The 23182-nt window shown below is 44.6% G+C and overlaps 1 long non-coding RNA gene across 3 annotated transcripts in view; it reads right to left on the bottom strand.

The window, feature by feature from the left end:
* Nucleotides 1-11772: 11772 nt before the first annotated feature.
* The window catches only part of LOC132425779 (uncharacterized), a 32731-nt gene continuing 21321 nt past the window's right edge, over nucleotides 11773-23182 (bottom strand). For all 3 annotated transcript variants that reach the window (XR_009519501.1, XR_009519502.1, XR_009519500.1), the window contains exons 4-5: nucleotides 18997-19232; nucleotides 11773-12259 (exon numbers count right to left, since the gene is read on the bottom strand). This is a non-coding gene — a long non-coding RNA (uncharacterized lncRNA). The remainder of the gene's footprint in view (nucleotides 12260-18996; nucleotides 19233-23182) is intronic.

The raw sequence follows: 23182 nt of genomic DNA, 5'->3' as shown, positions 1-23182 counted from the left end.
AATGCCAATGATTCTCAAACTCTTCCAAAAAATTGAAGAGAAAGGAATACTTCTAAACTTGTTCTATGAGGCCAGCATTTCCATGACACCAAAGCCAGACAATGAGTCTACAAGAAAACTAGAGGCCAATAAAACTGATTAATATAGATGCAAAAATTCTGAACAAAATATTAGCAAATTCGACAATACATGAAAAGGATTATACACTGGGTCCAAGTGGGATTTATCACTGAGAGGTAAGAATGGTTCAACATACACAAAAAATATGTGGGGTACACCACATTAATAGAGTAAAAATAAAAACATAATCATTTCAATAGATCCGAAAAAAGCATTGGACAAAATACAATTCTTTTATGATGAAAAATTCTGAATAGATTGAGTATAGGGGGAACACACCTCCACGTAATTAAGACCATACATAACAAGCCCACAGCTAACATCATACTCGATGGTAAAAAGGTAAAAGCTATTCTGCCAAGATCAAGAACAAGACAGTGATGCCCACTGAATCACTCTTATTCAGTATAGTACTGGAAGTATTAGCTGGGGCAATCAGGAAAGACAAAGAAAGGCACCCAAATCAGAAAGGAAGAACAAAAATTCTCATTATTTGAAGATGGTATGATTTTGTATATAAGAAATCCCAAGGAATCCCAAAATGTTGTAACTAATCAACAAAGTGGGTAAAATTGCAGTATATAAAATCAACATACATCATCAGTTGTATTTCTACACACAAGTAGTAAAACATCTGAAAAAATAAACTAATTTACAATAGCATCAAAAATAAGATACTTAGGGCTTCCCTGGTGGCGCAGTGGTTGAGAGTCCGCCTGCCGATGCAGGGGACACGGGTTCGTGCCCTGGTCCGGGAAGATCCCACATGCCGTGGAGTGGCTGGGCCCGTGAGCCATGGTCGCTGAGCCTGCGCGTCCGGAGCCTGTGCTCCGCAACGGGAGAGGCCACAACAGTGAGAGGCCCGCGTACCGCAAAAAAAAAAAAAAAAAAGTACTTATCTCAACGCCCGCCATTGGTAGATTCAAAGAAATCTCTCTTAAAAATCCAACGGCCCATCCACCTCACTACAAATAACTCAATTTCGCTTCTTTTTATGGCTGAGTAATATTCCATTGTATGTATGTGCCACATCTTCTTCATCCAGTCATCTGTCGATGGACACTTAGGTTGCTTCCATGTCCTGGCTATTGTAAATAGAGCTACAGTCAGAAAGAGAAAAACAAATACCATATGCTAACACATATATATGGAATATAAAAAAAAAAACAATGGTTCTGAAGAACCTAGGGGCAGGTGTTTATCCTGTTCTGGTATTTATCCATCAGCAGATGAATGGATAAGAAAGATGTGATAGCTATACGTATATATACATACACACAATGAATATTATTCAGCCATAAGAAAGAAGGAAATTCGACCATTTTTTATATTGATGTACCTTGGGTAAATTATGCTGAGATAAGTCAAAAAGAGAAAGACAAACGCTATGTGATATCATTTATATGTAAAATAAAATTTAAAAAAAAGCCAAACTCATAAAAACAAAGAGTAGAATGTTGGTTACCAGGGCCTGAGGTGTGGGGAATAGGAGAGATGTTGTTTAAGGGTACAAACATTAACTAATAGTAAATAATTCTTAAAGATCTGATGTATAGTGAACATAAACAATGGTATCATATTATGATCAAACTTGCTAATAGACCAGATCTTAATTTTTCCAAACACAGTAAAGAAATAATGATTATGTGACATGATAGCTGTGATAACTACTGCTACATTGGCAATCATAGTATAATATGTAAATGTATTAAATCACCATGCTGTACACCTTAAATTCAAATAATATTATATGTTCAGTATATTACAAGAAAAATAAAAGAAACACAATAAGCATCATCAATATCTAAACAGATCAAGAGGGCTTCCCTGGTGGTGCAGTGGTTAAGAATCCGCCTGCCAATGCAGGGGACACGGGTTCGAGCCCTAGTCTGGGACGATCCCACATGCCGCGGAACAACTAAGCCCGTGTGCCACAACTGCTGAGCCTGTCCTCTAGAGGCCACGAGCCACAACTGCTGAAGCCCACGCACCTAGAGCCCGTGCTCCGCAACAAGATAAGCCATCGCAATGAGAAGCCCGCGCACCGCAACGAGGAGTAGCACTCGCTTGCCGCAACTAGAGAAAAGCCCGCACGCAACAGCGAAGACCCAATGCAGCCAAAGATAAATGGATAAATTTGAAAATAAATAAACAGATCAGAAGAAATTTTCTGTGAGTTAGAAGACAGTAAGTTGAAAATATACACTCAGAGGAGAGCAAAGATAAAAAGAGTTGAAGAATGACTATGTGATCTATAGATACCAACAAAAGAAACATTCTGTGAATTATGGAGTCTTAGAAGGAAAAGATAGAGATGGAAGGCTTTTTTAAATAAATAGTGGCTGAGAAATTTCCAAATCTCGGGAGAGATTTGGATATCCAAGTTCATGAAGCTCATAGGGCGCCAGACGAACTTAACTCAAAAAAAAAAATTCTTCTCCAAAACACCTTATAGTAAAACTGTCAACTCTCAAAAACAAGGAATCTTAAACTCAACTAGAGGAGAGAAGCTTATAACTTACAAGAGAACCCTCATAAGATTAAAAGTTGATTTCGCAGCAGAATCCTCACAGGCCAGAAGAGAGTGGGATGATATATTCAAATTGCTCAATAAAAAAGAAAAGACAAGAAAAACTGCCAACCAAGCATATCCTATCCACCATACTTGTCCTTAAATGAAGAGATAAAAACTCTTTTCAAAAAACAAAAGCTGAGGGAGTTCATCATCACTAGATCTGTCTTAGAAGAAATTCTAAAAGAGTTCCTCAAGCTAAAATAGAAGAACACTAAATAATACCATGAAAACATGAAAATACACCATAGAGTTGTAAATGTAAGTACACAGTTAAGGTAAGAATACTTTAATAGTGTGATATGGTGGTGTGTTACCAGTTAACTTTAGTATAAAGGTTAAAGGATGAGATTATTAAAATAACTGCAGCTATAAAAATTTTAATGTATAAACAATATTCAAAGAGGTAAATTGTAATACCATATACAAAAATTCACAGAGGGGAGTAAAAGAGTAGGTATTTTTGGATGTGATGGAAGTTAAATTGTTATCAACATAAAATAGACTGTTGTATCTATAAGACATTTTCTGTGAGCCTCATGGAACCACAAAGCAAAAACCTACAGTAGATTCAGAAAATATAAAGAGAAGGAAATCATCACATACCACTGCAGAGTATCACTAATTCACAAAGAAAGGCAACAAAAGAGGAAAAAAGGAACAAGAAACAACAAAACATCCAGGAAACAATAAGATGGCCTTAGTAAGTCCTTACCTATCAATAATTACTATAAACATAGATATATTAAATTCTCTAGTCAAAAGTCAAAGAGTGGCTAGATAGTTAAAAATACAAGATCAGCCTATATGGGAAAAGAATCTAAAAAAAAAGTGAATATATGTATACGAATAACTGATTCCCTTTGCTGTACACCTAAAACTAACACAACATTGTAAATCAACAATACTCCATAAAAATTAGGAAAAAAAATACAAGATCAAACTATATGCTGCCTATCAGAGATTCACTTCAGTGGAAAAAACACAAATTAGGCTCAGAGTGAAGCTTTAGAACAAGATATTCCATACAAGTGGAAACCAAAAGAAAGCAGTGGTAGCCAGAGTTACACCAGACAAAATACCAGACAAAATAGACTTTAAGGCAAAAGCTGCAAGAAGAAAAAATTTAAGGTCATTATATAACTATTATGTTGTCAATTCATCAAGAAGACAACACTCAAATAAATATGCACCCAACAGTGGAGGACCTTAATGTATTAAACAAATACTAACAGATTGAAGAGAGAACTAGACAATACAAAATAGTGTAGGGGTCCTTAATACCCACCATTCAACAATGAATAGATCATCCAGAAAGAAAATCAATACGGAAGTATTGAACTTGAATAATACATTAGACCAAGTGGACTTAACAGACAAAAACAGAACAGTCCATCCAACAGCAGCAAAATACATGTTCTTCTCTACTGCACATTGAACATTCTCCAGGACAGATCATGTGATGGGTCACTAAACAAGTCTTAGCAAATTTAAGAAGACTGATACCATACTAAGCATTTTTTTTTAGTGATTCAGTTATATATACATATATATATATACACATTCTTTTTAAAATATTTTTATATTTTTTAATATTCTTTTCCATTATGTTTTATCATACGATACTGAATATAGTTCTCTGTGCTATACAGTAGGACCTTGTTGTTTATCCATTCTATATATAAAAGCTTACATCTGCTAAATCCAACTCCCACTCCACTGTCCCACAAACCCCTCCCCCTTGGCAACCACCACTCAGTTCTCTATGCCCGTGCTTCTGTTTCTGTTTCATAGGTAGGTTCATTTGTGTCATATTTTAAATTCCACATGGAAGTAATATCATATAGTATTTGCCTTTCTCTTTCTGACTTACTTCACTTTACATAGTATTTTTCAACCACAAGGGTAAGAAACCAGAAGTGAACAACAGGACAGAGTCTGGAAAATTACAAATATATGGAAATTAAACAACATAAAGAATCAGTGAGCCAAGGAAAAATTTTAAAATACAAAATAAAAAGACTGAATAATGAAGAAAGAAAACAATCTCAACAGACCAAATTACTGTTAAGGAGATTGACTACTGTTAAGGAGATTGACTACTGTTAAGGAGTTCTCAAAAACCTCCCAACAAAAAATATCAAGACTTGATGGCTTCACTGGTGAATTCTACCAAACTTTTAAAGAAGAATTAATATGAATTACTTTTAACAGGATAAATCTTATGAATCTATTTGTGGATGATACAATTTGCATTTTATAAATACACTAGGGGAGACACTGATATAAAAGCAGTTAGAGCTATTGGTTCTGAATCTTTGATGTCTTTGAAAATATTTATCATTTGAGGTGAGCTATATTTCAGAAATTTAACACAACTGAGCATACATTAATAATATGGTCCTTGTAAACCTTTTGGAAAATGCAAAGAAGTGATAAAGAACCATATGTCTGTTGCATGAGTGTGGAATATCATGGAAACTTACAAGAACAAGCCTTGACTGATTACAGACTTCACTTGAAAAACCAATATCGTTAATAAACAAAGATGGCAATGTTCACTTTCTAAACCAAACTACAAGCAAAGGAAAACTAAACAGAAATGGGAGTTTCCAGGTTTACCATGATGGTTTATGCACATTTCTCAGCGAATCACACCAAACCCTTGCTAAAGATAAAACATATAAACTTCATAGAGGAGGAAGCTTGCAGAAAGCACCAGTGAACATCAGGTGTAATGGGACAAACGATTATCAGGTGACTGAAGCACACAAAACATTATCACTGCCTTGGTATTCTGGGCAAAATACATAAGAAAATCATAATCTGAATCTATCATGAAAAAAATGTCAGTTTTAAGCAAATTTCAGTCCACATATACCTCCCATGTTCTCTGACTCTAATGCTGTATTTAAATAGTTTTTCTTTTCAATATACAGATCAAGTCTCTCCTAATTACTTTTTTTTTCAGAACTTTGAGCTATCTGGACCACTAATGCCATCCCATTTAAAAGTGCATTTTCTTAATCCTGCTGTGATAAGTTGATGTTGCATTCAGATGTACATTAATCATTCCATCTCCCCTTCTTCACTAATATCTCAACACCTGAAAGTATCCCATAGGGAAGTTTGGATACTAATGCCTTCCCGTGTTGATCTTTCACAAAAGGAATAGGAATTTCGATAGTTGAAGGTCATTAATTCATGGTGAGAATTCTCCGTGCTCTATAGGGAGCCTGGATGCAGACAATGGGGAAAAGGCTCTGGAACACAGGGGAGAAATATTCTGAAGAGCTGACTATGACTATCATAAGAAGGAAAAAAACAAGTAGTTGAAAACAACCTTGCTAGGGAGGAACGTCAGAATTAGAAAATGAAAGGTTTGCAGGTTCTCAATCCATGACGTTTCAGGAGGAAAAGCAGACACAGCCTCTGACCCAGGACAGGACGTTTACCTGAGAAACTGCCATTTCGTCCTCTTCTACCTCCTGCTCTTGATCATTTTCTCATTGATATCATGTTGAGGAATCACATCAGCATCTTGAGAATATGCCTTCAACGGCAACAGCACAGCTCCTTCACCTGTTCCCACCATACCCACAGGCAAAAGGCCTTGAAACGCTGAAATGCCAACCTTCAGAAAAAGAGAGATTCAGGAACAATGAGCTCCTGCGTGGAGACCAAACTGTGAGCTTTTTCTTTCCTGTCTACACGTGCTCTGCCCTCACACAGATGCCCAGAAACTCTGCTACAGCATAGAGCAAGTGGGCTGCACCGCCCTGCCCCTTCCAATCCCACGTAGAGCAGACACCAATACCTCCCCAGAGGCAAAAGGACCAAAGACTGGAAGCAACTCTCATCAAGGTACCCAAGCAGCCCTCGTACTTAAACCGGGCCTAACCTTTGAATCACCTGGAGTTAAAACAACGCAGATGCTCCCACCCAGATCAAGAGACTCTGTGGGGAGGGCACAGGTGATGTTATTGCTAAATACTCATCGTGTAATACTAATGAGAAACTGCATGGGAGCCACGTAGCAAACATTTCTTCCAAAGCTTTAAAGTGCTTACAAATCTGGGGGGAACCCAGGCCCCACTCTTAATTATGATTCTCCTGTGAGGCTCATGAAATGACATCTTTAACAAGCTTTTTTTGGTGCCGATGTTACTCTGTCAGGCCCGTATTCAGTAGCACTGAGCTAGAGCTATATGGCAGAGGGCACCTGAGACCACTGAGTAGCGTGAAGGTTTGGGGTAAGAACTTCCAGAAGTGCAGGTTCCCTGGGCCTGATTCGTAGGGGCTGAGCTCCTTCCGGAATAGGTATGGGCTTGCTGTTGCCTAGGGGACATGCTGCTGGGTTGGTGGGAATCACATGGTGGGTTTAGGGTTGTGTGAGGGTGGCCCTTAGAAATCTACCCAAAGATACCCTTAGTCCTCAGGTCCTTTAGCCCCCTCTCCTCTCAGGGCCCACTTGACCAGCAGGAGTACTCCGGAGAGGGCATGACCACCTGTCCTCAGGGGAGCTGAGACCCCATACCCCAAAAGATTCAGAGCACGGAGTTGTTTGCATCATAGATTTGTCTGAAAGTAAATCAAAGGCAGCAGTGGAGGGTGGATTAACACTTGTGTTGGGAATGGACAGAAGCCTTTGAAAAGGACGCCATGAATGCATATTTGATGATTCACATAGAAGTCATGATCTATGTTAATAAAGCACATTATAACTGAATCAACAAATCAGAATTTTTTGTTGATTGCGTGTGTGTCTATGTGTGTGTGTTATAAATTGTGGTGCCACAGTTTGTTCTCCCCCCACCGCCACGTATTTATACTTTCTCACATCTTTAAAGTGCATTCATTAAGGTAAAAATTAGAGAAATGCATATCTACTTTTCGAATATTCTTTGAGAATATTGAATCTTTTGAAAAATTTATTTAAAAAATGTTTTCAATTTTTAAGATAATTTTTAAAGGTTAGTTTCCATTTACATTCATTATAAAATATTGACTATTTCCCCATGTTGTCCAATACATCCTTGAGCCTGTCCTACACCCAAGAGTTTCTACCTCCCTCTCCCCACCCCCTATAGTACCCCTCCCACCACACCACTGGTCCCCACTAGTTTGTTCTCAGTATCTGTGAGTCTGATTTTGTTTTATTGTTATATTCACTAGTTTGTTACATTTTTAGATTCCACGTATAAGTGATATCATACAGTATTTTCCTTTCTCTGTCTGACATTTCACTTAGCATAATGTCCTCCAAGTCCATCCATGTTGCTGGAAATGGCAAAATTTCATATTTTCATAGCTGAGTAATATTTTTTTATATATATATATATACACATACCACCTGTCCTTTATCCATTCATTGGTTGATGGACACTGAGGTTGCTCTTATATCACGGCAATTGTAAATAGTGCTGCTATGAACATTGGGGTACATGTATCTTTTTGCAAGAGTGTTTGGGATATTTTTGGATATCAACCCAGGAGTGGAATCACTGGGTCATCCGGCAGTTCCCTTTTCAGTTTTTCGAATCTTTTAGTATATCCCAATAAGTGTTTCATGCTCCACATACCAATGTTTTTAACCTTTCACCCACAGGAGCTGCGCAGCAAAGTGGCCTGTGGTGCAAAGGTTTGGAACTGGATGTTCTGTTGGCATATTAGAAGCATTTGGGCACGGGCTCTGAGTCAGACAGACTTGGAGTCAACACAGCTCTGCTGCTGCTGCTGTGTGGCCTCAGACTAGTTACTTAACCTTTCTGAACCTTACTTTCTGAGCTTTGTGCATTTCAGACTCTGTAAATTGAGGGAGTTGAATTTGTTCCTCACCTGAATTTTGCTCCATCGGGACAAGGAGGTTTGTAAACCCCAGAGGTCCCCAAGGTGACAGTAAGAATACTGTAATGACATTTCTGGAGGACTCGCCAGGGGCCAAGTAAATTCTAAAACCTTCGTATCATCTCAGCCAGTCTGCACCAAGGCACAAGCCACAGAAGTTGCCTTCGTTAGGCCCATTTTACAGACGAGGAAATGGAGGCCCAGGGAGGACATGTAACTTGCCCGTCGTCTTCACCAGTATGTGGTGAGGTCAGGATTTTGACCAGAGCATGCAATCTCCCACCCTCTTCTGCCTCTGTGAGAGACATGGCAATAACATCTAATAGTTGTGTCATGATTTTGAGCCTCCAAACTGGTCTTGTGGGTTTCTTTCCATTTAAACTTGCTCTTCTCAGAATGACCTTTTAACACAGGCTCAGCCTCTCCATTTCACAGATGAAGAAACTGAGCCTGGGTGAAATCAACGTGGTTGTCAGAGGGAGGCAACAGAGCATTGTACAAAGAGTGTGGAAAAGGGGCACGCTTGGATTTCCCTTTCCAGCCGTGGGTCATTAAGAGATGTCCTTTCCCTCCCATGCTTCAGTTTCTCTATGTGCCCAGTACAGCTGGGGGGTGGGGGGGTGCAGGATGTGTGCACACACCTGGGCACATCATGGCCCTTCCTAAAGTGGCAAGTCTTCAGGCCGCAAGTCCAGCGCACCCTGCATCCCGCCCGCTGCCCTGCCGTGGGGGTGAGGAGCGCCCTGGTGGGGGGTGGATGGCGGCTCTCACCGTGCGCCTGTCAGACTTGAATCATGAAGCTCAGCTGAGCATGAGGCCAGAGTCTTGCTGCCAGGTTTTATTTGTTGGGGGCTGTGCTTGGCACTCCAGGACGGCCTCGTCATCATCTGTTCCAGGCAGCCCCTCATCTGTGTGTGGCCGGGTCGTTTTTCACCAGGATGGTGTGGCAGGGCTGCCGCAAATGTGGGACAGAGAGATCTTGTCCAAAAGGAGGGGTGGACGGTGACACGCACGGACAGAGCTGCTCTTTCCCTGGGGATTGTAGGCCCATCACCTGGGTCTCTGCCTCGTCGTCACATGGCATTTTCCCTGGGTCTCAAATCTCCCTCTCCTTCCTCTTGTAACGACCTCACCCCAAGATCCATAACTTAATTACCCCTCACAGACCTCCTTCTCAGGCTTCAGGGTTCGACACGAATGTATCTTTTTGGAGGGCCACCACTGACCCTGCAGCAGGATCTGACACCAGCTGCCAGTCTCCCCATTCGGCTTAAAACCGTGCCGCTGGCTGAGAGCTGGGAGCTGAGCCAAGTCTCGAAGATTTGGGAGTCCGAGCTCTTTTCCACTTCCGTCAGACACCTCCTTAGCCTAAGGAAAGGGCGTGTGATGTGCTGGGAAAGAAGCCGGGCAAAGGGCTGTGGGAGGGTGTCTGTAGGGGGGTCTGTGCTGAGCTGAAGCTGGAGGCGTCTCCGGAACACCCAGAGAGGGCCGCGCCTGGGGCAGTTTGTGCGCCAGAACCCAGCCTGCAGGGCCGGAGTGACAGGAAGCCGTGGGCAGCCTGCGGGCTGAGGGCAGGGGCGAGGGCCGATCAGCACTTTCCCTCCAGGTGTTCCAGGTGAGGGGAGACGCCTGGGGGAGAGAGGCTGCAGCGGAGATAGGAAGAGGAGAGGAGGGAGGATGAGGCTAGGCTGAATTCCAGGGTCGTGGCAAGGGAAGCAGCTGAGGTGCCCTCCAGGGAGGGAGGGAGGGAGGACAGGCTCCGGAGGCCCAGGTTTGTTCAGCAGGTTAAGTCCATGCCTGTTGGCTGTAGGTTTAGGAGGGAGTGGAATACCAGGGGCCAATAAATCACCTGTGTGCCAGGTTTGGAGCCAATCAAATGGCAGACACAAAAAGGGGGCAGAAGGGACATCAAAATAGCAGCCTTGTGACCAAGGAAACTGACAGTGGAAAATGTGGTTTATGTCTGAGGACAAGCGGCTCCCCAGACTGAGCCCCAGAATTGGCCGGACTCACCCCAAGCCCAGGCAGCCCTGGACCGCAGGCATCCCCACTGTGCCGGGACACCCAGGGCAGAGAGGGGCAGAGGCTCAGTCGTGCCAGGAGCGCAGCAACTGCGATCCGAACACCATCTGCCTGGTTTTCACACCCACGACTTTTCCCTCCTTCCCAAACCAGGGATGCCTGCTGAAATGATGAATGAAGGAAAGGAGGATAGGGAGGGATGCGTCTCTGTAGGAGGACTTCCCAGGTAGCCTGCGAGGTAACACCTTCTCTCTCCTACTTCCTAGTGATGCAGAACCTGTTTCCTCATCTGCAAAATGGGGATGATATGTACTGAGACTGGTCGTAATAGCAGTGCCTAACACATAAGCAGGGCTTTCTATGTGCTAATGTTTTCCGGTGTCACACGTACTCTTCATATGATCCCTGGGAAGTAGTCGCTCTCGTTACCATTTCACGGAAGAGACGGCGAAGTTCAGAGAGGTTAAATAAGTTGCCCGGGCTCACCCAGCTGCCAAGTTGCCTAGCCTGGCTTTGGACGACATGACGTGGGCTGCTTCTAGGGTACCCTGCTGTGTGGAGATCAGGTGAGCTGTGTTTGCGGCATGGTGCCTGTCACACAGGGCAGGTACCCGACAGCAGTCCCTGGGGGTGGGCGTCATCAGGGAGGGCCAATCCCACCCCCAACCCAGAGGGTCTGCCCACCTTCTGCCAGGTGAGCCACCTGGTGGCCTCGCTGGGGAGGAGGGTGGGTATCCACATCGTGCTCTCTTTCTGGCCACCAGGTCCTGGGGAAGGGGAAGGCCCACCAGGTCGTTTTCCGGGAGTGTGGGGAACTGTGGAGGGGCCAGCTGCGGCAGAGCTTTTTAAAGAAAACTGTGCTTATCTATAAATAGCCCCTGACTCCTTCTGAGTTTCTGACACTTCTGGGATGGCAGGATAGGTAGCGCCCTGCCTGTGCACTGCGCACCGCGACTGTTGGGTGATTGTACAGTGGAAAGGAGTCCGGGACCAGCTGGGGCAGGATCTCATGAACCAGAGACATCTTCCACGGAAACTCAAGGGCCAGCCATGTCGCCAGCTGTTCCTTTTGTCAAGTAAGGACTTGTACAAACAGGATCACTTATTATCGCCATCGTGTCATAAAAGAAACACTCTGTTAATGCCAAAAAAAGAAGAAATTGCATAATCTTAGAATGAAGGGCCAGCCAGGAAATTGAGTACATTTTTTAATGGAAAATTCAGTGCAGGGTCCTAGCTGTTCTAATCCTAACAAAATCTGATGAAAACAGTGATGGACAACACGTGCCCCTGGGGCCTGGTGGTGGGGAGTCCCAGACCCTAAAGCTTTGAGGTGCTGACCACACCTAGGGCGGAAGGGTGGACAGATGGACAGATGGCCCGAGATCAGGAGGCTGGGCATTATGCTGGGTCCCGTGGGCGTGGGGTGAAGAGGATACCTAGCCCCTCTCTGAGATGCAGCTGGCTTATCTGCAAATAGGGATGCTGACTCCCACCTCGCAGGATGGTACTGAGAGTGAGACGGGGCAGTGGATGAGAATTTGCAGTAGCTCTGTTGTCGGGGCGAGAAGTCCTCGGCACGATCCTCTTTGCAGGTTGCACAGGTAGGGTGGTCCTGTGGCCCCTGGGTCAGGGTTCTGGGGATGCACTGGAGTTAGTGGGCAGCTGGGAGCACGCAGAAGTGTGTCCTAAGGAGGCCTGCCAGAAAAAGAAATTACCAATGCTGATATGAGTTGAATGGAGTCCCCTCAAAATATATATTGAAGTCCTAACCCCCGGTGCCTTGGAATGTGACCTCATATTTATTTATTTATTTCTTTATTGGCTGTGTTGGGTCTTCCTTGCTGTGCGCGGGCTTTCCCTAGGTGCGGCGAGCGGGGGCTCCTCTTCGTTGTGGTGCACGGGCTTCTCATTGCAGTGGCTTCTCCTGTTGCAGAGCACGGGCTCTAGGCACCCGGGCTTCAGTAGTTGCGGTACATGGGCTCTGTAGTTGTGGCTCACAGGCTCTAGAGCACAGGCTCAGTAGTTATGGTGCACGGGCTTAGTTGCTCCACGGCATGTGGGATCTTCCCGGACCAGGGCTTGAACCCATGTCCCCTGCATTGGCAGGTGGATTCTTAACCACTGCGCCACCAGGGAAGCCCCATGACCTCATTTTGATATAGGGTCCTTGCAGATATAATTAGTTAAGATGCAGTCATACTGGAGTAGGGTGAGCCCCAATCCAATATGACTGGCGTCCTGGTAAGAACAGACACACATGCAGACGGCCATGTGACAACAGAGACAGCGATGGCAGTGCTGCAGCTACAAGTCGAGGAAGCCAAGGGTGGCCCAGGGGAAGGCCACGAAGGATCCTCCGACACCTCTACTTCAGACTTCTAGCCTCCAGAATTTTGTGGCAGTACTCCATTACGGCAGCCTTGCAAACTGACACAAATGCCTAACGCAGGTAGGGCACAGAGTGGGAGCTTGATAAATGTTTGCTGAAGGAATAATGTTTATTGAGTGCCTGCTGTATAGCAGGCAAAGAGCTGAGGATTTGATGACAGATGAACTTTCCCGTGTGTTTGTTCCGTGCCGTGTGCTCCTGTGAGCACTGTAGGGTACTCATTCATCCATGCACAGGACAATGCTTTGAGGAGAGTACTACCGCTGTTCTCATTTTATGCAGGAGAAAACCAAGACACGGAGTGACAAGCCACTTGCTAGGGTCTTGTAAGCTGCTCTAAGTCCAGAGCCCTGGCTGGTCAGCACTGCAATACTGCCTCCCTGCTGATGGCACGGTATACAGTAGGTGCTCAATAGATGCTGACTACCCCATACGTGTTCACTGCTTTTCCCCAGCTGTGCTGAGAAGGTTCTGGGATTCTATGACAGTCCTTGGTTTTCAAACAAGAGAAGGATTTCCTTTCCCACCTCAGGCTGCCAGAGCCTCTGGTTTGCTGGTTGAGATACACTGAATAAGGGCTGATTTGATGCTATCTTTAAAAATGTCACTTCCTCCAAGAGGCCTTCCCTGACCAGCCCTCATCTCTATTAGCATCCTGTTGTAGATTGAATTATGTCCCCCCCAAAAGATATGTGAAGGTCCTAACCCCTGGTATCTGTGAATATGACCTAATTTGGAAATAGGGTCTTTGCCAATGCAAACAAATTAAGAAAAGGTCATGTTAGATTAGGGTGGGCCCTAATGTGACATGATGGGTGTCCTTATAAGAAGAGGCACAGAGGGCTTCCCTGGTGGCACAGTGGTTAAGAATCCACCTGCCAATGCAGGGGACACGGGTTTGAGCCCCGGTCCAGGAAGATCCCACATGCCGTGGAGCAACTAAGCCCGTGCACCACAACTACTGAGCCTGCGCTCTAGAACCTGTGAGCCACAACCCCTGAAGCCCGCGCGCCTAGAGCCCGTGCTCTGCAACAAGAGAAGCCACCGCAATGAGAAGCCTGTGCACTGCAATGAAGAATAGCCCCTGCTCACTGCAACTAGAGAAAGCCAGCGTACAGCAACAAAGACCCAATACAGCCCAAATAAATAAATAAATTTAAAAAAAAAAGAAGAAGAAGAGGCACAGAGATACACAAAGAAAATGCCATGTGATGAAGGAAGCAGAGATTATAGTGATGAATTTAAGAACCAAGGAATGCCAAGGATTGCTAATCAGCACCAGAGCTAGAGGGAGGCCTGGAAGAGACCTTCCCTGGGCCTCCAGAGAGAGTGTAGCCCTGCGAGCACCTTGATTTCACACTTCTGGCCTCTAGAACTAAGAGAGGACATATTTCTCTTGTTTTAAGCCACCCAGTTTGTTGTACTTTGTTATAGCAGCCCCAGGAAATGAATATATACCCCAAGCTTTGCCACAGGCTGACTGTGGTCATCCTCTTCTAACCTCTACCCCACGTTCTACCAGCATATTCTAGAACTCAGGTATCTGAACTTCCCCAATTTAATAGTTCAGATGACATGAACATTCTCCCCTCTGTGCATTACATCTCTGTGTATGCAGGGCAAGGAGGTGCAGTTCTAGAAAAATCAAGGGCTCTGGAGTCAGCCAGTAGCGGATTAAGTGCTCAGCTCTGTCACTTACCAGCGCTAAGAACTTGGGCCCACCAGGCAACACCTCAACCCGCCTCTTCCAGAAAAGTGGCCACAATGGCACTGCCTTGAGAGATGTGAGGACTAAGTGGGACAGATGTGCAAACACCTGGAGAGTACCTGATTCTACCTGATCTTCAACAAACATTTCTTGAATTGAAATGAATAAAATAACAAACCCCCAGTGGAGCGGTTCATTCAATAGATGAAATTAAATTTCTGTTAATATCATAGGCTCACAAAATTGAAAAGCTTAATTGCACCATATTTTCACCTGCAATTTAGATACATGGGGAAAGAATAACTCAATTATACCAGGTTTTGTACTTTCTAAAAAGAAAAAAATGTCAAAGGGAGGTAAGTTATTCTTTCCCTACATAAAGTGAATTCACTGCTCATTAACATGGCTCTGCTTTTGTATTCTTCAGCTTCCTAAATATAGGCGGCCCGATTTATACACCCCATTTGAACACTTTTAGAATGCCTCAAAATTAGTGTTGATTTAATTTATTTTCACCAGAGATTTGCAAAATATTTGCCTATTTTGAACTGTAGGTGATTCATTCGGGGAGAGAATAGGTGGTGTCTGCAGGGCGGGTGCTCCCCGATGCACAAAACCGAGCAAGCGGGGAGGAGATGGGGGCTTGCAGGGACACTTCCCCAGCCTCCCGCCTCTAGGTGCACCCTTCCCACCCCGCCAGGGGCTTCTCCTGGGTGCAACCTTTCCCTGAGTCTGCATCACCCAGAGAAGAAAGCTGAAGCTCCTTGGCTCGGTTGGGATGCCCTTCATGAACTAGCCCAGGCTTGTCACACAGTGCACCTGTCCCCCTCATGCGCACCTGCCTCACTCTAGCCCGCCACCTAGTGGCTCAGAGCCGCACAAACAGGCATCAGTCTGCGCAGCCTGGTTACCAAAGCCCCTCCCTCCAAGTTCCTGTGGAGCCTCCCATTTCCTAAGAAGGCATTCATTTGCTCACCCCTCCCCCTCCTTCCCAGCCCGGGAGGGCTCCTCTGAGCTGACACAGCCTCCCCTCTACCTGCTGCTCCACAGCTCCTGGAAGGCAAAAACCCTTCGGACAGACCCCACCCCAATCCAGTGCCTGTTCGTCCCATTGAATTGAAAAACAAGGCCTCCAGTAACACAATCAATTCATTAATATCTGAGGTCCTCGAAATTGAGCATATTTTTGAGTGGAAGTTTATTAAATGTTTGTGAATGAATGAATGAGTTAGTGGGTAAGTGAGTGACTGAATCAGGTGTTCTCCTCTGGAAGATTTTTCAAGCCCTAAGATGTAATCAAATTATATTAGCTGCAGCAAATCTTTTTAAAACCCTCACATTGAGAGCAAATTTAATTATATTATTTTAAAAATTCCCCAAGATGCAATAAAGTGCAGTGAAGTCCTTTCCATAATCCTGATATGACCAGCTAATGCTGTTAGATCAGAATTTTATAAGCATGGTTATATTGCATCTGATTTCACTGAATTTTATCATAAGATGATACATTTGTTTTGAACTGAAATCTACAGTTCTTAGGCACTTACCATTCGTCAAGCACCATGCTGGGCACTTTTATATACATTCCATCATCGTACGGGATGCTGGGCCCAGGTGATGCCTCATCCTGAACGTTTTCTTCATTAGTCATCACCATCACCATCAGCACCACACTGTCACCATCATCACCATCCTCAGCAGCAGCATCCCCATCATTAGCAACATCACCATCATCACCTCCATCACCATCACCACACCACCATCATTACCATTATTACCGTCATCACTATCATTATCACCACCACCATTACCACTGTCACCACCATAATCAACACCATCATCACTGTCACCACCACCATTATCACTATTACCATCACCACCAGAACAACTAATATTGGACGCTTACTCCATGTCAGGCACTTGCCTCAGTATTTAACATGTTTTTTTCAGGTAGATCTCAACACACCCCCTAAAACAGACACAATTATTATCTCAATTTTTAATAGATGAGGAAACTAATATTAGGATAAACTCAGGGATTTTCTCAAATACCCAGCTAGTGAGTGAAAGAGCTGAAAATCAAATCAGATGCTTAGTCTCATTCATTCATTCAGCAAATATTTTCTGAGAGGGTCTCCTAGTATCAGGCACCAATCCAGGGGCTGAGAGGTACAGAACTAAGAAGACAGAGGCAGGAGGTTTACATTCCACGGTGCGTGTGTATGTGTGTGTAAGGGCAGATGCATGTGTGTGCATGTATGTGTATGTGCATGCCTTCAAGCAAGCATGGGTGTGTACATCTGAGTGAGGCAAAGACATAGACGATGAAGAAGTAAACAAATAAATGAACAAAGACAATTTCAGAGAGATACAAGTGCTGTGATTCAGTTAAAGCAGGGTGATGCGACAAAGGTGGCGAGGCAGGGCTACTTGAGACTGGCTGGTCAGGGAATACCTGGGTAGGTGACATTTGAATTGAGACTGAAAATACAAGAAGGGGTTGATCTGTTGGTGGAATTCCAGGGAGAGGGAACAGCGAATGCCAAAAACCCACACCAGCCACAATCCAGCCATGTTCGGAAGAGAAAGAGGCTAGTGAGTCTCCAGGGTCCTGAGCAGGGGAGAGAGTTGGGAGTAAGGTTGGGATGAGCGGCAAGGCCAGGCCATGTGGGTAAGGGTTGGAGTTTGGGTTTATTCTGTGTGCAGTGGGAAGGGTTTTGAGTAGGTCAATGGCATGGTCTTTCATATGTGTTAAAAGGCCATCCATGCTGCTGTGTAGAGACAGAATTGAAGGGAAGCAGGATTAAAGATGGGGAGACCAGTCTGAAGGTGCCTGTGGTCATCCAGGCAAGAGACGGTAGTTGTCCGGACTGTGGTGATGACCAAGGAAGTGGGGGAATAGAAGCATTTGAGATCCATTGGGGAAACGGAGTCAACAAGAACTGATCAGTTAGACATGGGGGTGCAAGAAAGAAGGCTAAAGACCCTGATGACAGTGAACACTTACCCAGACCAGACACCGTTCAGGTGTGTTGTTGGAATAGAAGAAAAGAGAAGGAAGGTACCGCTGTTGGCACTGTGGAAACCAAAGGAGGAACTGAGGTATGGACTGCTCAGCTCACACAGATAGAAGGGAGCAGAGACAGATTCAAGGGCAGGTGGAAAAGTGAGTCCAGGGTAGCCTTGTTCACACCTGATGGCTGTGAGCTCCTGGCAGGGGTGGCTTCATCAGATCAGAGGTAGGTGGGTCCCTTGAATGCAATTGGAATTTGTGTGGTTGGATTTCTGGGTAGATTTATTGAACGTGCCATTTCCTCTAGTGTAAAGGTTTATCTCCCATTTACTTATGCCACAGTCTGAATTGGTTTTTTTTCATTGCACTTACTGATTTCTAAATTTCCCATTTCAACTTTCCCTCTTGAATATCTCTTGTGTTTCAGCTCACAAATCCTTGACACACTGCTCTAGCTCTGTCTTTGGATTGTTATGGGAAAAATAGAGATGCAGGCTAAGTCACCATCTCTCAAGAAAGTCTCCTGTTTGAGCCTTTTGTTTTCAAAGTTAGAGTGTTGTAACTTTATAATTGTCCTTTCTCAACCACAGGAAACCCAGTTTCACCTAGCTTCCTGTCTGAAAAGTTTGAGATGTTTTCAACACTGTGGTTAAAACAATGGTTGGATTATCTTTCTTAAGAATTGAGCACTACATTGTTGTTGTTTTCACACCCTGACGTTCACTCTAACTTTGAGTCAGGTCTTTCAGTGTTATCGAATTTTCAGAGCTGAAAGGTACTTCAGCAATAAGATCAACCCTACCTTGTGATAGATGAGGAAACTGTGCTCTAAGCAAGATTTGCCCAGAGAATGAGGGCTGATCTTGAACAGGACCAGTTTAGGATAGGACATGGGGAGTGGATAGATGGGCCTTACTTAGTGTATCAGTTAGATGTCACTGTGTAACAAACCACCCCAGAATCTAGAGGTTGAAAACAGCAACCATTTATTTGCTCATGATTCTGTAATCTGGGCAGGTCTCAGCTGGGTGGTTCTTCTGCTGGTCAACCTGGGGTTGCTCAGTGACCTCCAGCAGTCATGTGGATGCTGACTGGGATTCAAGATGCCCCAGCCAGGATGGCTAGAACAGCTGGAGGCAGACTGGGCTGCTATCTTTCCAAGGGAGAGTCCAGCAAGGTAGCAAGCCCTCTGCAACCTCATGAGGAAAGTCAAGAGGAACAGCTTGGCTAAGCCTAGTCAGTCTAAGAACCAGGGAAGGTGAAAAGACACTGCTATTTAAGGAAGAGTTTGTAATGCAGCAGCAGCTGACTGGAACACTTACCCAAGATCTTCCCTTTTCTGTCTCCATGTCTGAAAATTCTTTCCTCAGATCTTTCACAATTGACCCCTTCTCCTCAATCATCTCTTCAAAGGTCACTTCTCAAAGGCCTCATCAGTCCTGTGTGCTGGTTGCCTCAGTAGCTGCCTTGTGCTCTGAGTTCATGGGAACAGGATCTGGTGTGGACATTGGTGGAGCTGTGTTACAGGTGGGGTTTGTGTCAGCAGTTTGTCTTCTGCCTAAATGCCAAAGTCATAACACAGAGATCCATGTCAACATTTGAAATAAAAAATTTTTTATTAAGGTATAATTTCATGCAGTAAAGTGTATCCTGAGAGTATAATTTGATGAGTTTTGACAAATGTGTAACCTTTACCCAAATCAGCTATTGGACACCCCATCACCTCAAAAGGATCTCTGGCTCCCCTGTCCAGTCAATTGTCCTGTTCTTGAGACTTTGGTTTTTATTACTTTAAATTTCCTCCTCTGTACTTCAGATTGGGTAAATTCTATCGATCTCTCTTGAAGTTCACTGAGTTTTTCTTCTCAGATTTGTACTGCTTTTTAGTACATCTAGTGAATTTTTTATTCCAGGTGCAATATTTTTCAGCTCTAGGTTTCCCATTTAGTTCATTTAGTAGTTTCTATTTTTCTGCTGAGATTATCTTTTAATTTACTACGAACTCATTTTCCTTTACATCCTCGAGCACAGTGATAACAGCTCTTTTAAAATTGTCAGGTGCAAATTCCAACATTTGGGGTCAGTCCCAGTTGATTCCTATGTTTCTTCTCATGTCAAGTGATTTTGGTTTGTACCCTGAACTTTGTGAGCAAAATGTTGTAGACACTCTGGATTCTATTATGTTCCACCTCAGAGTGTTGCCTCTTTTTGTTTTATAGATAGTTAACTTCTGAATTCAAACAGTAAATGTGTTTGCAGAGCGGAGCAGCTAAAATCTCAGTTTAGTTCTTCTAAGCTTGTCAGAGCCATTTGGTATCTGCCCTGTGAAGCCGCCTTCTCCTGCAGGGAGGAGAGGGGAAACCCTGGGAGACCCAGAAGAGGGACTGGACAGGTGTAGGGGCCAAGGGGTCAAGGGGCTGGGGAGGAAGGAAGGGAGGACCCTGTGCCTGTGTGACAGGGGATGCTCCAGGGCTCACTGGTTCCAGTGCTGAGAAGCTCTGAAGGCAGGAGTGTCATTCTGACATGGAAAGAAGTGCTCTGTCCCGTTTTTCCTCTCCCCAGAAATCCACCACACCCCACTCTGCTCATCCCACTGCTCAGGCAGCCCTTCAGATCAGAAAGGACAGAGATGGTCCCTAGCCATCTCCTTTCCAGACCAAATCCCTCTTGATTTCTGGTTTAGATTTAGGGGCACCTGCTGCAATACCAGCCTCGTGAAGATAGATAATGAGGTCCCTCTCAGGATGGGGAAAGATGACAAAAGTAACCAAGGCTCAGGGAAGAGACCTTTCCCTTGTTGGTAACTGTTGGAGTCACACTGTGTCCCCCCCACTGGCCCTCGCACAGCCTGGGAGTATCTTGGGCTCCACAGGTGTCTCTTACACAAGAGAATGAGCCATCTGCTTGGGTGACTTCTGCTGCCCTGGTTTCCCAGGCTCTGTACAGTCATCTGCTCCTACGCCTTGGAACGAACACTGAGGGTGTCACCTCTCACAGCCCCCTTGGCAAACTGCTGTCCCTCATTAATATTCCACAGCAAACCCAGTGAATCATTCCCACCTCACTTCTGTTTTAAATCCTTGGCACTTTTAGTTTCTATTTTTATATATTTTAAAATTAAGGATTATTTGATACATACAGATAGATATACCATAATGCTGTGTAGATCATGAAGCAGAACAATAAGTAAAAACAGCTGTGGGGTTTCCCTGGTGGCACAGTGGTTGGGAATCCACCTGCCAGTGCAGGGGACACAGTTTCGAGCCCTGGTCTGGGAAGATCCCACATGCTGTGGAGCAACTAAGCACGTGCACCACAACTACCGAGCCACGTGCCACAACTGGTGAAGACCGTGTGCCTAGAGCCCGTGCTCCACAACAAGAGAAGCCACCGCAATGAGAAGCCCATGCACCACAACGAAGAGTAGCCCCCGCTCGCCACAACTACAGAAAGCCTGCGTGCAGCAACAAAGACCCAACACAGCCAAAAATAAATAAATAAAATAAATTAAAAAAAATAATAATAATAAAATTAAATTAAAACAACTGTGACCCCTACCCTGAGCCTAGAACATACTATTCTATGTGCTCCTTCCTGCCCAAACCCTCCTCCTCCCCCTCCACAAAAGTAATCACTCTCTTGAATGGTATCTCTATCATCACCTTGTTTCTTTACAGTTTCATCACAGAGCTGTAGCCCTAAACCACCTATGCTTAGCTGAGCCTGGCTTTTGAACTTATGTAAACAGAACATTCTGTGTGTGTCCTTCAAGGAGTTGCCTTTTCCACTCAAGGTTATGTGTTGATACGTGTAGCGTTCTGCGTTCACTTTTACTGCTGTGCACCATTCCCTTATATGAATGTGCCAGACTTTATCCATCCTCTTGTGAGTGGACATTTGGGCTGTTGCCCATGCTTTGTTCTTAAGATGATGCCCTGTGGCCGTTACTGTACGTATCTCCCAGGATATGGGCTGTAAGAGTTTCTCTAGAGTGTCGACTAGAGAGAGATTGCTGGGTTTGGGGTGTCACGTCATCAGCTTTATTCATGGAACACTGACAGTGTTCTGAATCTGCTGTGCCGGTTGACTATCCCCAGCAATGAAAGACCTCACCAGCTCTCCATATTCACAGACCTTCTAGATTTTGCCAGTCTGGTGGGTGTTAATGGTCTTGCCTATGAATTTAGTTTAATTTTCCCTGGAGATCTTTTCATATGTTTCCAGGCACTTCTCATGGCTTCCTCCAGGAGACACCTGTTCCTGGTTTGGGCAAACATTTTTATCACCTTCTTTCACTTCTTGTTGACATGTAGAAGTTCTTTGTATATTTTCTGTATTAATCCCGTGTTCATTGCCTATGTGGCAGATGCCTTCTCCCTGCATGTGTCTTGTCTTTGTGTATGGTGTCTTAAGTTCTCCATTTAGTGTAGCAGAATGTCTTCCTCTTTTGACTTAAGAAATTCCGTCCTACCCCAGGGTCATAAGGATACTCTTTTATAATATCAAAGTGCAAAATGTTTCGAGCGCAAAATGTTTTTCACATTTAAATCTTTAATTTGCTTAGAATTGATTTTTCTGTAGGGTTTGAGGTAGGGATCTAAATTATTTTTTTCCAAAGGGAGAACAAATCTTCCAGCACCATTAGTGAGTGGCCTACTCTTTCCCACTGATTTATAACATCCTCTCCACATTACATCTAGTCTCCTTACATGTGTTGTCTGGATTCTATTCTGTTTCTAATTGTCTACCCTTGCACCAATATCACACTGCCTTAAGGTTTATAATAAGCTTTATAATGTCTTGTTATCTGATCGTGCAAGTGCCCCTCCTCCTAAATCCATTCCTCTTCTAAAGATAAGTAACTAGCTACTCTATTCCTGCATTAGCGAACACACTCAACTGTTTGTCATACTGCCTTTGCACTGATGCTGTTTCACTTCTCTGGGGCGCCCCTCTCCCTCTTTCCTCTGAGTAACTCCCGCTGGATCATAGGCTCAAATCAAGCCTCATTGCCTGCAAGCCTCTGGAACCACCTTGCAAGACGAGCCAGGTAGTTATTCTTTTGGTATAACCCTCCTGCACTGAGTCGTTCTTGCTACTTTCTGCTCCCTCCCGCCTTGCCTCCCACTAGCCCTGACTTGCTTCATTTTCACACACCCATCAGGAGAGAGCTGGGAAAACTAGCCTAGAGCCTTCCTCCCTCCTGGACAGCGGTGCTGTTCCAAAGCCTTTGATCCCTTCTCTTGGAGCTGATGTTCTCCGCAGCCCGAGGCTCGGGGACCTCTATCTCTATTTTCCAGGCAGAGGAAGTGTCCTCACCCCTCTCCCCTCCCCCCAGCATTGCTTTCCTTCTGAATCACTGCCAGAGCCTGGGATGAGCCCAGATGGGACCTCAAGCCTGTCCCCTCACTGGGAGGACGTGGGGGGCAGACAGAAATGTCACTCAGCCCACATGGGATCAGTCATCTCTCTGCACCAGGCCCTAGGCCTCCACCACGTGCCAGCACC

The sequence above is a fragment of the Delphinus delphis genome, chromosome 5, assembly GCF_949987515.2.
Source record: "Delphinus delphis chromosome 5, mDelDel1.2, whole genome shotgun sequence".
Classification (NCBI taxonomy): Eukaryota; Metazoa; Chordata; class Mammalia; order Artiodactyla; family Delphinidae; genus Delphinus; species Delphinus delphis.
This window is presented reverse-complemented; position numbering and strand designations above follow the sequence as displayed.